Genomic DNA, 17,845 nt, shown 5'->3' with positions numbered 1-17,845 from the left:
GTACAATTAAACAGTTTTTAAAAGTCCTTTACATTATAAAATACCCCTCTCTACATATTTTGTTGTTACTTGTGACTTGATTCCTGGACAGCTGCCTACCTAATTTCATATCTGCTATGATATTTTCATCTTCACATCACACATACCTAATCATTCAAATGAACTATAGAAGTTACTGTTTAAACCGTGATTAATGCAGTTATGAGAGCAACCACCACACAGGAAGTATCACTTCATTCAATCATCTTGAGTGCTCATCAAAATTTATAGATAAGTCAATCTCATCAATGTCAAGGTCACTTTTTTTTCTCTAATCAGTACATGATGTAGTTCATGGAGACATGCAATTCTCTAAATTCATTTTCACACATGATTAGCTTGCAGTGAGAGAAATATCACCCAGACCCTGCTACCCATACTTAAGTATTCTCCATTCTATCTGAGCTCTGCTAGTAAAACAACCTTAGAGACTGAAAATTAAGGGACTATATATAACACAGATACCCAGCATTTTATTGTCTAAATATTGAAAGCAAGCTTTAAGTATATAATAATTAAATTATTATTGTTTAGTGATAATAAATCTATTTAATGAAATACCTTGTATTTTTTAAATGAATGTAAACTTAACATGTAAGTGGAGAATACACTATTTTGTTAATGGAATTTTTTTAAAATATGCTATTACAAGCAAAATTCTGCAGAATTATAATTTTGTTAAAAATGTAGTTTTATATTTGAATTACTTTTCTTTTAAATTTTAAAGTTCACTTACATGCATATAAAATTAAAGGCTCTATGTTCTAGAAAAAAATATCTATAGGAAATAAAATATTTATCCAAAGACATTTAGTAATCATGTAACAAATTGAATCTATGGTAGGCATGACTGAGTTTTAGAGAAATATCATATTTGAAAGAAAATATTCCAGGTTCCCCCCATAATTTCACAACAATCAGAGATTTTCATAATTATATCTTGAACATCATCACTAGAACATATTCAAAAACGTAATTTTTACTAAAATCTACCCCTTTTTCTTTACAACTTTCCCAGATTCATTCAGAAGTTCTTTCAAGTGCCCTGCAGACTTAAGAACCACTGGTCTTTCTATATGCCCAGATTGCCTTCTGAGTCTGCATCACATAAGCTCTCAGAATATATCTGACAGAGAAGAACTCTCCCATCAAAGAGCAGGGATGAAAAGAACAAACATCAATCTTTGTTTCTGTTTTTTAAATGAATAGGGAAGAGGTATAGTTTAGAAACAATTTCACATAAACATTCCTACCTCCATAAAACTATGACTCTTTATTACATAACAAACATGGATTGAAAGGGCTAAATTGGAAGCACCTGGAGTTGATGCTTTGACATTTGTGGTCTTCCTGAAACCCTAGGGACTTTCTTCCACTTCCAAACTTTGCTAATTTCTAGAAATGGCAATGTGGGCCTGAGTAGGCTTTTGAAACATGAGCCAGCTCATGCCCCAACAGCCTGCTTTACAGATATCTCACTCCCTGTGTCATCATCCACCTGTGCTAATGCCCTCAGGAGCCGATAGCAGATAATAAGGAACAGCCCTTTGCCTCAAGTCCCACTGAATTAATTAAGCCAGACAATCCTAAACCTCACTACCCCACCCCACTTCTTCCTAATCATAGAAACCACACCAAGAGCTCTTGCCCAAATTTCCTCTCCCTTCTGTGTTTTTTTTCTTCTGTGCTTTTGAATGATGCCAGTGCTCCTAGCCCCTATGTGGCACTCATGTCATGGTGCTCCCTTTAACTGGAAAAAGAACATAAGAAGCTACCTCTTAAGTGGAAGCTTTCTCTGAGCTGTTGGCCCTTCCATACCTAAATAATAATGAAGACTATGTTTTAAAACACACACACATTTTATTTCTTGGAGACTTGAAATTGGACTTTGCAGATGCTCTAGTGTTTGAGATCAGCTGATTGATAGGCTGCCTCTTCCTCTCCCCTTCAAACCGAGTAGTGTGTATATTATCTCATTTCTATAGTAGAATTTTGGTACCAGAGATTGAAAACATTGGGCCCAGCAGCCCGCCACTGGAGGGCATGCCAAAATAGCATCCAAGGCAGTGTCCTCCACAGAGGGCATAATGGCGTGGAAGCCTCAGGAACTGGCTCAAAATTGCAGGAGTGCAGCACGGTGAGTTTAAAAACTGGTTAGCAGAGGGGGCGGTCTGAGCGCAGATTCCCCCTCTCAGCCATTTGGCAGTGAGTGGCGAGCTGCAGAGGCCCATGCCTAAGCAGACAAGCGGTTTGATGCTCATTCTTTTCAGCATAGGGTGTGGGTGGCTGTGAGTGGTTAGGGCAGCGGCTGAGTGTTTGTCCTTAACAACTTTTCAGCCCCCTGAACTGGCAGTCTGGAGTGGCAGCGGGGAAAACTGTCCAGACCCCATCTCCATGGTCCCCGTGTGGCACCTGAAACCCTGTGGCACCTGAGACATCAGTCAAAAGCACAGCAAGAGGCAGTGGGCTGGAAAGTTCAGTCCCAGTTGCCAGGGATGCTGGGCACTCCAGCTGCACCTGTTCCCAGCACCAGAACAAGGTAGGTGGGCCTGGATAAGCACACTGCCACAGGCTCCTGAGCCGTTCCATGGGCCCAGGCCAGGCAGGCTGGGGTGGGCTCGGGTGAGCACAGGCCTAGAGTGGCTTCTCAGTGGGCTAGGGTGGGGGCAAGCCTTTTGCACCTCCTTGGTGGGCTTGGGTGGGCACAGGCTGGGGTTATCTTTTAAGTGGGTGCAGGTCTGGGGCACTTCCTCTATGGCTTCAGGAGGGCACAGGCCTGGGGTGCCTCCTTGGTGGCTTCAGGAGGGCACAGGCCTGGGGTGCTTCCTTAGTGGGATCAGGCCTAGGGCATCTCCTTGGCGGCTTCAGCAGGACACAGACCTGGGGTACCTCCTCAGTGGCTTTAGCAGGGAACAGACCTGGGGCCCCTCCTCGGTGGCTTTATCAGGACACAGACCTGGGGCACCTCATCGGTGGCTTCAGGAGGGCACAGGCCTGGGGTGCCTCCTTGGTAGCTGCAGGAGGGCACAGACCCGGGGCACTTCATTGGCAGCTTCAGCAGGACACAGGCCTGAGCCGCCTCCTCAGTGGTTTCAGCAGAGTGCAGACCTGGGGCGCCTCCTAGGTGGCTTCACAAGGGCACAGACCTGGGGTGCCTCCTTGGTGGGCTTGGGAGGAAGCAGGCCTGGGGCACCTCCTTGGTGGTTTCAGGAAGATGCAGACCTTGGGCAACTCCTTGATGACTTCAGGAGGGTGCAGTCCTGGGATGTCTCCTTGGTGCCTTCAGGAGGGCACAGGCCTGGGGCACCTCCACAGTGGGCTCAGGCAGAAGCAGGCTTTGGGCACCTCCTTGGTGGGCTTGGGCAGAGGCAGGACTGGGGAACCTCCTTGGTGGCTTCAGGAGGTCACAGACCTGGGGCGCCTCCTTGGTGGCTTTAGGAGGGTGCAGGCCTGGGGTGCCTCCTTGGTGGGCTTGGTTGGAGGCAGACCTGGAGGAGCCTCCTCAGTGGGCTCAGCTGGGCACAGGCCTGGGGCGCCTCCTTGGTGGTTTCAGGAGGGTGCAGGGCTGGGGCACATAATCAGGTGGAGGCAGGCCTGGGGTGCCTCCGCCATGGGATCTGGTGGGTGCAGGCTGGGGTCTCCTCCTCAGGGGCTCTGGCAGGTTCAGTCTGGGTTCACTTCCTCGGTGGGCTCTGGAACTGACATATCTAGAAACTGCACTGTGTTTGCAGCTTCCGAGAGGGGAAAAAAAAAAAAACACACATGCAATGTTTAAGGGGCAAAATGGAGTGCAATTTGGCCATAAGGATAAGGGCAAGTTTGAGGAAGAGAATAGTAAGACAAGAATTCCAACAGTCATAACCAAATCATATTTGGCCATTGCCATGGAAAATATTCTTTTTGAATTTTTTAAATTGCATTTTTTTGACATTTAAAAAACTTTTATTTTCACTAAATTAAATCCACATTAAAACATTCTGAAAAGGTACAATTTTTTTTCATTTTTAGCAGAGTATTATAAAACATAAAGACCCCAAAGACAGAATACTTGACCTTTATAATTGAAAATCAAATTAGCAGTATATTAAATATTTACAAAACTCTCTTTTAAAAATACTTATACAGTTACATGCAATTTTGTAGAAATGACAAAAGAATGGCTAAAAAATGGAAGAATATTCCTTCATTCCTAAAAAGAAAGCACATCCAATAGAAGCTGCAAAGTTTTCATTCTTAGCATCAATGCCTTATCTCTGCACATGGGAGAAGTGATACATGTGACCACCATTTTTTCCTCTATGTGAGAAGGGATTTGTCCTGGCCCTTTGGCCTCCAATAGCACAGTAAATGGTTTTTTTGAGTACTGCAAGAGTGGACCACATGCTTCATATAAATTCAACTCTGGACCTGTTCAGCAATAGCCTCATTAGACTCCATTGCTTTCAGGTTCACCTGACTTGTTACTTGCAAATCATCTGTGCTTTGGAAAGGATGGCCATCGCTTCTTGACCTTTTGGCTAAGATCAAGTGTGGAAAGGATGGCCATCCCTGCTCAAGATCCACAGAACCATCCTTAGAGAGGAGGCTGAACAGGGAGATCATTTCCCTCACAACCTTTAGGAAAGGCCAGCAGTTACCAGGATAGGAGACTAGCATCAGACAACACCATGGAGGTTGGCTGCAAACACACTACCCTGAATGAAGAAAGGCCGCAGTGGTGTGAACAAGCTAACTCCCTTAGAGTTAGCAGATGGTGCTGGCTTTTTAATACCCTGTCACATATGTATATTCAAGAAAAATATTTTGTCTTTATTTTTATTTTAACTGATAGCTCCTATTTCCTCAGTGCTCATTAGCAATTAGAAGTTTTAATGTTAAACACTTTCCAATTTTTGATATTACCATGGAATAAAAATTAGAAAACAACCTGAAAATTGAGTATTTTGCTTAAAAAATCAGAAGGATACACTTATTTAACATAAGTCCATCCCAACACTGTTCTACCTGGGATTGTACATTTCTCTGTCCCCTTCAACACATGGCAGGCTATGAAGGCAGGTTCTGAAGAACACAGCACCATGCAAACCCATCTGGTTCTGGGTAGCAGGACAGGATGGCTCCCACAGGCCAGGATGTTGTATCTTCAACTGATTATGAAGTATTCTAGTGAAGTGAAAGGTGCTTTGGGTGCTTACTGACTGGTTGCATTTGGAGAAAGACTCATTAGCAGTAACTCTGCTAGTCAAGGTCTGCTCATCCAATCCGAGACTGAACATGGGTATAGGCTTGTGGGTGAGCAAGATTCCCTTTGCATCTGCTTCTCATGTTGAGTTGCTCAGTTTCTGACTACACAGCCTTGCACCACATATTTATATTCAGAGAGGACCAGAGATTTTCTGTGGCTGAGACATAGCCATTGCTAGGTCAGGACTGATAAACTGCACTCTGAATATCACACTTTAGATGGAAGTTTTATTTTAATTTTTGTTACATTAGGGTTAACCTCTAATATTTATCAAAACAGTGTTAAGTGTAACAACATTTTCATTTCACTATAATGACACTAATACTTAATAAGATTTTATTCTTTTGCTATGAGACAATTTGAATTAGGCTTTATTTAAAATATTTCTTTGTTTAAAAAAACCAACAAAATTGAAACTTTAGCTTTCAGCACATATCCAGCCATTGTGATAGCCTTCAGTAGTATCAAAACCATAAACATTTATGAACATTCTACTGTTCTTGAACACAACAGGACAAACTCCAGTCTGGTGCTCTCTAAGGCAAAGTTGTGTCAGCTCTTGATATTTGATTTTTTTGTAGTGTTGGATTAAGCGATCCACATCACTGTTACTTCTAGAACTATATGTAATACTGTGTACCATGAATAAAGATGAATACAGAGGTCAATTCTGAATGGCAAAGAAGTAAAATTCTACTAAAACAATACTACAAAAATTTACATAAAAGTATTTAATAAAAAATGTAAAAAAAATTTGCTTTATGTTCCTTGAAGTCAGGAAAATGATCTAAAATTTGAAGCCTCATAGGAGTATTGCAAGTTCAAACCCAGCTTCAGCAATTTAGTGAGGCCCTAAATAACTTAGAAAGATCCTGTCTCTAATAAATAAATATGTATACTTAACACTGAGCCACTCAGTGTTTAAGTGTTCCTGAGTTCAGTCCCTGGTACCATAAATAAATAAATATTTTTTTTCTAGGTAATGGTTATAACTTTCAAGTTTGTGCTTAGGTATGTTCTTTTTGAACACATTTTTTGCTGGTGTGTTATGGTTGTACATATTGATGGGATTTATTATTACACATTCATACATATGCACACAATATAATAACATAATTTGGCCAATATTTGAACACTTACATATGTAAGTCAAAATTCAATTTATGAATTAAATACAGTAAGCGATTAGCAATGATTGCTAATAATAAAATGGAGCTATTATAGAATGCACTATAATAAAAGTTACATGGATGTGCTGTGTGTGTGGGGGGGTGTGAGTGTGTAAAAATCCTACTTTGCTTTTCACCTTTTCATTTAGAGGAAGCACTTTGCAGCTTCTCATGGGCATGTCGAAATTGCCAAGATCACTCCTCCTGCAATACAGAGATATTATTAAATAAAATAAGGGTTTCTTGAACACAAACACTGTAATACTTCAACAGTCAGTCTGGTAACTGAGATGGCCACTAACAACTGGGTGAGTAGCATATACACCATGGATATGCTAGACAGAGGGATGATCCACTTACCAGGTAGAACAGGGTAGGAGATGCAAGATTTCATCACATTACTCAGAACAGTACACAATTTAAAACATGCAATTTGTGTATTTCTGTAACTTTCCATTCAATAATTTTAGGCCATGGTTGACTACGGGTAAAGGAAACCACAGAAAATAAGCTCACAGATAAGGAGGACTATTATACATGGAAAATATCACTGAGGATTGGATTTGGCACTTCTGGTGAAGTTAAGGATCACATAAATGAATTTTGAAGCTTTCCGGGGGGTGGGGGAGCTTCTCCAGTTATAGGAAAGGGTCCTCTGAAAAATGGCTGTCAACTTGCTCATGCCACCTTCAAAAGTCCTCTACTTGCCTACAGGTGCCCAGGGAAGATACATTCCATGATTTCTCAAGGCTAAAGTTAGTGGTTTCCTAGCTTTTTCTGTTCAGAGGGTTAGTTATATAAGCCAATCAGTACCGCTCATCCAGGATCTGAACAGGTACCTGGCTGGGTGACCAGTTGACCGGTAAGGTGCCACGTGGGATGCAGGAACATAACCTGGAGGGGGATGAGAGCTGCAGGAAGGAGGAAGATCATCAACAAAGAACTCAATTTCATTATGCAAGAAGACAGGGTGCAAGGTTACTGCAAAATGGTCAGTAATGTGCACTGATAAGCAATGGATCCTCCCTGTCCATCATTTTCTTCACAATGGCTGCCCCCATTGGGCACTGTGACCTTGCCTTATTACTATGTATGTTGCCAGTCAGGTTTTGATTTTATCTTATTGCCTCCTTTTTCTATAAGTAGCCACACACTTGTTTGTCAACCTGAGGGAAAGAGCTATGTTCTCTGATTTAACAGGTCTCTGTGCTGTGCCAGCTTCTTGGTGGGGACTCAAGCTGCCACTTTATGAGGGCTGCCTTGACTGTTCTGATTTATGTGGACTTGAGGAAGAAAAGTTCAGCCACATCCTTACAATGACAGGGAGATTGGCTCTGACCATTTTATGCTTTCTTCTTAGGATCAGTGATTCTATGGTTAATCAGAAGGAAAAGAACTGCCTTCACTGTGGCTTTGATAGATGCTTAAACTTCATATGTGGTCCTACTTGTTCCTCATGAGAATGCAAGCAGTGGACAACTCCCACCGCTTCTCACCTGGTTCAGATATCTTACTCATCATGCGCTTGGGTCTGACTTGTAGCTTCCCTGATAATGCATACATGTGTGTATGTATACACACATACATGTACACACATATAAGCATAAATACACACAATCATATATACATGTTATATACATATATATTATATGTTCACATATATTTATATATGAATAAATCCATTTATAATTGTCTTTTCCTCTCTAGGCCATGAGCTCCTTGGCACTAAGGCTTTTCCTGAGATACAGGATGTACCCTATAAATACTTGCCAAGTCAATGTATAAATGATCTGATAAAAGGATGTACCCTACCTCCATTTCACTTACCAAGGAAATTGACCTCATCTGAGTGACACACGGGAATGGCCAGGTGAGGCTTCTCTGCCCCTCACCTGGGATGCCCTGGCCTCATATCCTCCCCTCAGAGGCATGAGCCGGGCCCTCACTGCCTTGAACCCTCACTCCGTCCTGGCTGGAGAGCTCTTACCTGCTTCTTTGCTGTCTGGCTCCTTCTTACCCATCAGGTCTTAGTTTCAGTATCACCATCACCTTCATCTGGACAATGGAGACTGGCTTTCTAGTTGGTTTCCTGTGCACTCCAGAGGCCTTTCCTGGCCGCCCTACCTGCATCAGTTACCTGTGGCGCTCCCTCATGGCTCTCCCTTTGCCTTCTCACCAGATCTCTAGCAGTGCATGCATCCGTTTGCTGACTGTGTTGTCCTGACTTTGTCATGAGCTCACAGGAGGCCAAGAACTATAGCATCTACTCAGGTCGCTATCAGAACCTAGCACTCACAAGGTTTCAGACAAATCTCCTGTTGGATAAATTAATATGAACTTCATTTTTGGATGAAGAAACTGAATCAGAAAGAGCTTATGAGTTACCCAATCTGAAATAATAACTGCAGAGCATAGACATGAACCCATCTCTCTTACTCCAAAGCCCACATTATTTCTACTATACAGCCCTCCTTGCTCAGTTAAGGTGGGATGCATTTTATTAATCAGAATATCAAATGTTTTCTTCCTTCCTTCAGCATCGTTATAATGCTTTCAGTGCTCATCTGTGCCAGCCACTGTGCTAGATGGACATACAAACTGGATGAGCCAGTGGGCCTCAAAGCTTTTATTTTGGATGTTCAGCCTCAGTGCTATGGATAGTTAGAAGGGGTGATTCTTTGTTATGGGGTCTGTCCTGTGCATCTCAGGGTGCTTAACAGCACCTCTGGCATCTGTCCACTAAAAGCCCGTTGAGCTCCCCAAGATGGATCAACCAAATATGTCTCTAGGCATTGCCAAAGTTTCACTGAGGAATTGAAGCCACCCCAGGCAAAAACCATTGATTTAGTGGAAGGGTCCCTTGTGAGTCAAAGGTTTGATGATGACAGCCAAGTGCCATGGATGGGAAAGCGTAAAGTGTGCCAAGGCACAATGCATGATGTTTCACTTATCCTGCTCATTACCTTGAGCACCTAGACATGCTGATAACTGAGCCTTGAGGCTGGTACTCAGGCCAAGTTTTAGAAAAGAATAAGAGGCATGTAGATGAAAGAAAAGCTGAAAGTTCTCTCCAGCTGAGGTCACAGCATGTGCCTATTGCTGAATGCCAGGGAACTTTGTGGAGTTGAATGTGGCTGGAGTTTCCTGAGTGGTGAGACCTCAGGCCAGGGCCCAAGACAAGGGCTGTGTCTGCCAGGACAGAGCCACCTAGATTTCACCCTCTGTCTCCAGTCCATCTACCTGCAGCTTTTCTAGATCATATTTGGAAACTGTCTGTACCTAACAAAGAGGGGACCCAGGCTTTCCAAGGAAATTTGATGTCAGCTGCAAGAAGGGCTTTGCTTGCAAGACCTGCAGTACCCTGGGAACAAGTCCTGGATTGTGCACTAGAGATCTGTACAGAGAAGGGTAGTATTGGGCCTCATGTTTCAGTGGTGAACTTTGCTTGCATCTGATTGTGTTTTGGGGTCTTGGATTTCAGGCAATGCAATTAAGAAGTAAGCTGATCATACACTTTGCTGGAAGAAGAATTCTGTAAGCCTCTTAGGCACAAGAGCTGTTAGCAATTCAGAGCCAAGATTTCTGAATTTGTCCCTACACATCTGGATCTTAACACAGTCTGGGTATCCTCTATGACCAACACAGTATTAAGTGAACGTGGCCAAAGCAATTCAGACTCTGAGTTTGGACTAAAGCATTTAACTGACAAAGAATTAGGTCCCAACACAGATAGAACCAAGAGGGCCTGCTCATTATCATTCCAAAATTATGCTGAAATTTCAAATCAGAATAAAGCGGCTCCCATTCATTTGTCTTGCTTAATTTATTTGGAATTAAGCTCCTCCTGTACTTAGTTTCTGCCAGTAGGGGTAAAAGTGCAATGTTGAGTGTTTTGAGACTAGCATTAGGAAGCACTGGAAAATAATATATAAATCCCCAAAGCTCATCTCAGTTCATGTAAAAGAATAAAATTTAAAAAACCCACACAAACCTTTTCTTTTGTGGCCCAGGAAATTGTATCCACTATTTTCACAAATGTGGTAAGCTTTCCACTGCTTCTGTGAGAAGAGGATTATTTACCAAGATAATGATGATAGCCAGCATTTATTAAATGCTTCCTGCATCCCAGACAGTGAGCAAAGTACTTTACAAACATTACTGCATTTAACTCTTTGTCAGCTGTGTGAAGCACGGTCTCACTGTCTTTATTCTGCTTGTGAGGAAGCTGGAGACCAAAGAGCACAAGTTATGTGTCCTGGGTCACATGGTTCACCAGGATGTCTCTTCCCAAAGCCCATGACCTGAGGTACCATGCTGAGCATCCAGATGTACTGGGCAGGGGAGTGTGCTAGGCCCAAAATAACTAGGCAGAGGCTCTGCCTAGCAGATGTGGAAATGGTTTCTCCACACAGTGTGTTAATATATGACAGAGAGAAATACAACAGGACTTTGAAGCAGATGAGGAGTATCTAATTTCCAAGGGGGGACACTTGTACATAGGTTTGCAGATAGGAATGAGGTTGTCTGAGGAGGTGAAAAAGGGCACTGCAGGCAGGTGGACCTGTTTGTGTGGGAGGATCCTTTGGGAAGGACAAAGGGTTTGGTGAAGATAGAAAGATGGAGGTGTAGCAGGACAGGTAGGCAGGGGCCAAGAAGTAAGATGGCCTGAAAAGTAAATGCCAAAGCCTCTTCTTCCTTGGTGGGCAGGTTTGCCTTCTCTATGTTTTCAGTTCACTTCCTGCCTTATCCACCATTGACATCTTCTCTGCCTATTTGCTATTCACCAAATATTGGTCAGGAAGGCAGCTCCAAAAATTTTGACTTCAGCTCAGGGAAGATGAAGCTGGTTGAATATTGGAGTTTATCTAAATGTACCCTGGGCTGGTTATTCATGGGGTCCTTCAACCAAACTGCCATGAACAGTGTGGGATGAGATAGAATAGCCCCAGAGGGAGCAAGAAATAAGGGGTGCCCATTGCTTATTCTCATAGTCATCTGTTTATTTACTTATTTATACAATATTTTTTAGTGACTTCTATTTACCAGGCTGCAGGCAGGATGTGTCACAGATAACATCATGTGTAACACTCCCCAAGCCTCTATGAAGCAGTTGCAGGCACCTGTACCAGATGAGGACCTGGTGCTCAGGGAGTGCAGGAGTTCTTAGCAGGGTTGGCATTGTCACCTGAGTCCTACAGCCCCAACCCCAGGACCTCCCTCCACATAACCCTCGGCTGCAAAGGCAGAAGCCCACAGCTTTGGCGGTGACACTGGCTTCTCAAAACACAGAGTGGTCCCAGGCCCACAGAGAACTGATGGAACCCCCATACACATTCACCCTCTCATGAGACCCTATTTTGTGCTAAGCCCCATGTAGAGTACTGGGGAGGAAGCCAATGACTGGAGCCTATTTATGTGGGAAAATATGCAATATGACTCTCCAGATATCTTCACACAGAAATCACTATTTCTTATGTCAACTAGTGCATCAGCACAGAGGGTGGGAAATAGAGGGAAGAAATTCATATCTATTTATTTTTGGGGAGGGATGTATTGGGGATTGAACTCAGGGGCACTCGACCACTGAGCCATATCCCCAGCATTATTTTGTATTTTATTTATAGACAGGGTCTCACTGAGTTGCTTAGTATCTTGCTTTTGCTGAGGCTGGCTTTGAACACATGATTCTCCTGCCTCAGCCTCCCAAGCTGCTGGGATTACAGTTGTGCACCACAAGAAATTCATATTTAAAGAGCACCTACCATGTATCATGTTCTTTGTCAAATATTTGACCAACATCATCTCATTGCAACCCAGTGGAACAGGGAGTGCTTACCTTTATTTTACAGATGAGGCTCCTGAGGGTCAGGAACAGCATGGCTTGGCCAATGTCAGCCAGATGGGAAGGATAGACCTGACCTCAAGTGGAGGTATTATTTTGTACCAGGAGCTGATATTTTGTACCAGGACAACTGTATATTTTTTATCAACTACTTTTTTGTGCCAATAACTTTTGTGGAAGTCTGGCAAAACCCACAGACTCTTTCTGAGAATACTTATTTGAATCCATAAATAAAATATAATATGCAGTTATAAAAGAAACTGGTTGTTAAGTATTAAATAGAGTTAAATACTTAAAAATTTGAGCTGTCAAATACATGCTTCATTGTGTTGTACTAAAGGACAAGACCTAGTGGCAGGTTGAATACTATGATAACCTTGAAGCTGCCATGAGCATAAACAATACCTTGAACTAATAGGACATACAATTATCTATAATTTGTTTTGTGGGCAGTTTTAGGCATTGGAGATATTGGTGGAGTTTGTTACCTGTATTTGTTAATTGAAAGAGATGATAAATTTTAGTTAAAGGCTAGAATCTTAAAGGTATCATTTTCCGCCCAAGTTCCTGGACCCCCTAGATTCTGTCTGTGGATGGCAGGTTAAAGGTGCCACTTTATGGCTTTATGTTATTTAGTTCTATTCAAGGGGCATTTAATAAGGATCTGCCTGTGTAAGTCATATTTTGCAACACAATGTGGTAAAAAGGAAAGACAGAAAGTTATTGATACAGAGGGGAGAGACATGAAGAAGGAACAAATCTTTGCAGCATGAACTATGAGAAAGGCACCTCCCAGTAGGCCCTCTCATCCACAGGGGATGCATCCAAGATACCTATGGATCCTGAAACAAGGTGGTGCAGAGCCTGACATACACTGGGTGTTTTTTGTTTTTTACATATACACCCACACCTAGGATGAAATTTAATTTACAATTTAGACACAGTAAGAGATGAACAGCAATGACAAGTAATAAATATTTATAATAATAGGATAAAATAAAAGTTATGCAATGTCCATGCATTCTGTCAAAATATCTTAATCCTTCATTGCACTCTAGTAACATTTTCAGATAGTGGTAGACAGGAGATAGCTGAAACTACAGAAAGGGAAACCATAGAGGGGTGTCCGCCCTTACTGTATCTTATGTGTGCCCCACTTTAGCATAGGAGGAAGCTGGGTCCAGAGAGTTGAGGAGCTCTCCCAAGATGTGAGGTTGTGCACTGGTGCCCAGCATGTGAGCCCCACCCTGTCCTACACTGGGCATCACTTCCCATCAGCCTTTCAGAAGGATGTTGACTCTTTATAGAGGGATGGGAAGTTACAAGAGCCTAAACTTAAGGAGGAAAATTGTTCACTTTTGCTTATTTTGTAGCCAAACCTGGGTCTCTTGGATCAGGTTTGCCTTTCTAATCCTCGTGGTAGCAATACTAAAGGAAAGCTATTTACCCCTCTGAATGTAGATGCCATAGAAGAAAGTCCTTCTAAAGAGCCAAAGCCTGCTGGCTTAAACAATAAAGAGTGCTTTTGCACTGCCTTCCGCATGAAAGCCTACGCTTTCTGGCAGAACTCCCAAGGTAAGGGCCTCCTATCCTCCTATCCTCTGCCTGTCTCCCCGACTTCTGCTCTACTGAGCCCACCTCCTCCCCATCTCCCCTCCTCTCCTTTGAAGAACTCTTGAGTCCCCAAAGTGCCTCTCCCTTCCCTCCTTCTCCCTCATCTCATTCATGTTCCTCCAGGCATCAGGGCTCATAGGACAGGAGGCTCCCGTGTTAGCTGCTTTCCTGGCTGTCTCCAGGGAGCTGGGGGCAGGTTGCCAGGGTTTCTGAGGTGGCCCTGAAGGGCAAACAGCTTTGCAGGTCAATTTGAAGGCAGAGGCCAGTTGCACAGCCATCTGCAGATGGACGCCTCAGTACCCAGTTCTGGGGGGGGGGTCAGAAAAGTCCCCTCTGGGTTGAGGAGCCATAGGAACAATGGCCTTGTGTGCATCTTCTACTCATGAAGAGGGAGGACCAGCAGGAAAGCAGTGACTCCAGTGTCTGAGGCCACTGGGTCCTTGACTCTCACCATATTTCTGGGTACACTCTGGGACCTGTGAAGTGTGAATGGCACAGATAGTGACTTCCCAAGGTCACCAGGACAGTCCGGCAGAGAAAGAATCCCACTTCAGATCTATCAGACTTTGAGACCCTCAAAGGTGTCCATTGCTGTCTCATGGGACCTCTTGGGTCCTGTGGGACATATTTTGCCCACTTCACATGCCCTCCCCAGCCCTCTGGCTTCTAACTCAAACTTCTGGACAAGAAAGGGGGTGCAAGGAAGGGTGGGCGCTGTGGCAGCTGAAGGCCAAAGTGCGGCCCCACAAAGTGGAGACAAAGCCTGAGGCCTGGAAGCTCGTACTCCAGGGAGGGTCTTAGAGCTTCCTCACGTGTTGAGGCCTACCATTGACACCTGTGTCTCCCTCCCAGATGCTGGGACAGGCGATACCATGGCAGAAGACAGGGGCTATGGAAATGACTTCCTCATCGAGACATGATCCCCACTCTCAAGCCAACCCTCGGAGCCGTCAGGTAATGACCACTCCCATCCCCTTTGTGCCTCCCTGGCCCAGTTCAGCTCCCCAGGACATGGCTTGTAAAGTGCCCATGGGCTTTGGGCAGGGGCAAGAAGCTTCCAGTCACTTCTGGCCAACAACAAAGGATATTAAAACTCTGAGGGGGAAACTGCCTCAGGAACAATGGCTCTCCTTGGCCAATTATCTTGTGACTCCTGCTCACCTTACTAAAAACATATCCCCACTGCCCTCCTGACAGTTCTTCCAACTGCCACACTGTTTTTCCTATGGCTTTAACCAGCATTTATTCAAAAGAGTGTCAGAGGGTATACTGATAGGGAGTTTTCTTCCTTTATCAGCATTTTACTCAGAATGGCTTTTCTTCTTCCCATCTTTATTAACATTGTAACAAGATAATAAATTGGAGACCTTTGGATTCTGCGTTAGAGGAGACCTTTTGGATTCTGTGTTAGAGGATTCTATAATCTACCCTGGTGATTTCTGGTTTGCTTTAGAATTCTTCAAGAAAATCAACAAGCATGCTAAACTTCATAAGGGTGAATCCGAGGAACTCATTTGATTGTCCAAGAACCAGTCATGATATTTTCAGCAAGATTCCTGGTCCTATAGATCTGGAAAGCACAGGGGTATAATAAGCTGTGGACTTCAGCAAAGCCTTGGTCTCATTTCTCACGGCACCATCATGGACAGAATGAAATGGCTGGATGAGAACACAGCACCTGGATTCATAACCAGATAAAGGATCTTATTCAGAGCAAACTAGTTAATGACTGTGTTGACCTAGAGGGAGGCTCTGTAGGATTGCTTCATGTTCTGGACTCTGCCCTCTAATTTTTAGCATTTTCCCCGATGCCATAGTTCAAGGGTTGGCAAACTTCTTCGGTAAGGTGCCAGACAGTAGGTGTTTTAGGCTTCGAGGTCCTTAGGTCTCTGTTGCAAGGGTTCAGCTCTCCAACCATAGTGCAGAAGCAGTGGTCGTGCTGAGTTCCAGGATGGCTTTACCTTCAAAAGCAGGCAGGGGGCAGGTTTATCCTGTGAGCCTTAGAATTCTGACTCTCACCTTAAGTGAAACTAGGAAAAGGTCAGGCTTATAAAATGGCAATAATTTGGGAAAGAGGGCAAGTAATTGGGATGCTATAATCAACAGGTAGAAATAAATGGTGGTTACATGCTGGAGCCATGGGTCATGACAAACAGAAAGGATTTCCAATACTCCATGTCAAAGATCTGTGCAAACATGAGTTGGGAGGAAATGGGAGGGGCTGTGCCTCCTGACACCAACTTTTAGAATGTATGTTGATACTGCTTAGCAGAAGTTACCCTCAAGAAGGGACTCTCAAGGACCTCAGCAGCCCATCATGCCTGACCTTACTGCTTCCCAGGAAGATGGAGTGAGGGTTTGACTTCATCTACTGTTCTAGGTTCTCTATGTTACAAGAAGACTTAGAAAATCCAGAGACCAGAAAATAACTTTTTCTAGTGCCTAGAGTGAAAGAAATAAAGAGTCTATTGAGGAGAAGATATACCAGCTGTCCTCAAATAGAAAGCACTGTGACAATGACCAAGAGCATAGGACTCATAAGTGTACAGGATCAACTCTGTGCTCATGAGCTAGATAGCCCTAGGGAGGTGCAGAAGCTCTCTGAACCATAGTCAAATCACCCTAACTGATGTATTAGCAGATTGTTCATAAGTGTGATACTCAGCATCTGGTATGTAATGAATGCTCAATACATATTAGCTCTCGTCCTTACTACTATTGTCTCGTTGTTCAAATGATCAAAGTGAGGTAATCCTTCAGGAACGATGCCAGCAGGCCTAATTATGCACGGTTCAAAGGGATAGAACTGCAACAAAAAGCCAGAGTGTCCCCAGGTGGTTTGCTCTGCTCTCTCTCCCCAGCCCTGACTTTGCTAGCTTCCTGTTACAGTTCCCTTTACCCCAAGCATGACGCACAAATGCCCCTTCTTTGCCTTGTAGAATTTTGCAATTCCATCTCTATAAAAAAAAGTTCAAGGAGACGTTGAGGCCTTATGACGTGAAGGATGTGATTGAGCAGTATTCCGCAGGCCACCTCCACATGCTTTCCAGGATAAAGTACCTTCATACCAGGTAAGAGAGTTTCCCCTGGTGGGACTACATTCTCCCTGCCACTCAGGAATAAGTCAGGTGAACCTTAGAGCTTACTGCGAAAGGCATTCAAAAGAAATGGAAAACGCAGGGGAGAAAATTTAAGGACAAAAACTCTCATCAAGTATTGTGGACGTCAAGGCCAACAAGTACCAGACCAAATGGGCTGTGAAGATACTGTGTATCATTGACATGGCCCAGCCTAGGTCAGCACCTGATCATGGCTGATAAAGAGGAGGAGGCAAATGTTCTTCTGGCTCTCCCTGTGTTGCTTTGCATGCTGCAAAAAATAAATACAAAACCCCATTAAGTCCAGCTGGCTAATTCTATATATGTATTTTTGACCATATTTAAAAATCTAAGTGTTATTTATAATAGTGAAAATATGCAAATGGCATTGGTGTCCCACTATTAATTGCAACCATTTTAATTCAGCACCTGGATACTGTGCATAAACCTAGCCCTTTAGAATCTTCAAGGTGTTTATTGCATAACAGGTGCCATATTTCTGATGTGGAAATGAAAACTGAAAGAGCCAAAGATTTACCCAAATTACCCAGTGAGTATGGTGGCCTGTGGATATCACATATGCTATCATCACAAGTTCTATCTAAGATCTGCCTATATCTTGTGATGATCTTAACTGATATACTGTGTATGAATGACATGATCACAAACACAGACATACAGACACACATACACACAATACACACACACACACACACACACACACACACACACACACACACACTGAGAAATACACATGAGATGCACACCCTCTACCTTGTAGGGGACCTAAAGAGAAATTGAGGCAACTCAGATGAATGTGAGTCATTTCTGGGCTTGT

The 17,845-nt window shown here is 43.4% G+C and overlaps 1 pseudogene; it reads left to right on the top strand.

The window, feature by feature from the left end:
* LOC143390067 (potassium voltage-gated channel subfamily KQT member 3-like) overlaps window positions 1-17,845 on the top strand; it is a 67,800-nt pseudogene that overhangs the window by 44,757 nt on the left and 5,198 nt on the right.

Source organism: Callospermophilus lateralis, unplaced genomic scaffold, assembly GCF_048772815.1.
Source record: "Callospermophilus lateralis isolate mCalLat2 unplaced genomic scaffold, mCalLat2.hap1 Scaffold_89, whole genome shotgun sequence".
Lineage (NCBI taxonomy): Eukaryota > Metazoa > Chordata > Mammalia > Rodentia > Sciuridae > Callospermophilus > Callospermophilus lateralis.
Note: the sequence above shows the minus strand (reverse complement) of the source record. Positions and strands in the feature narration are given on the sequence as shown.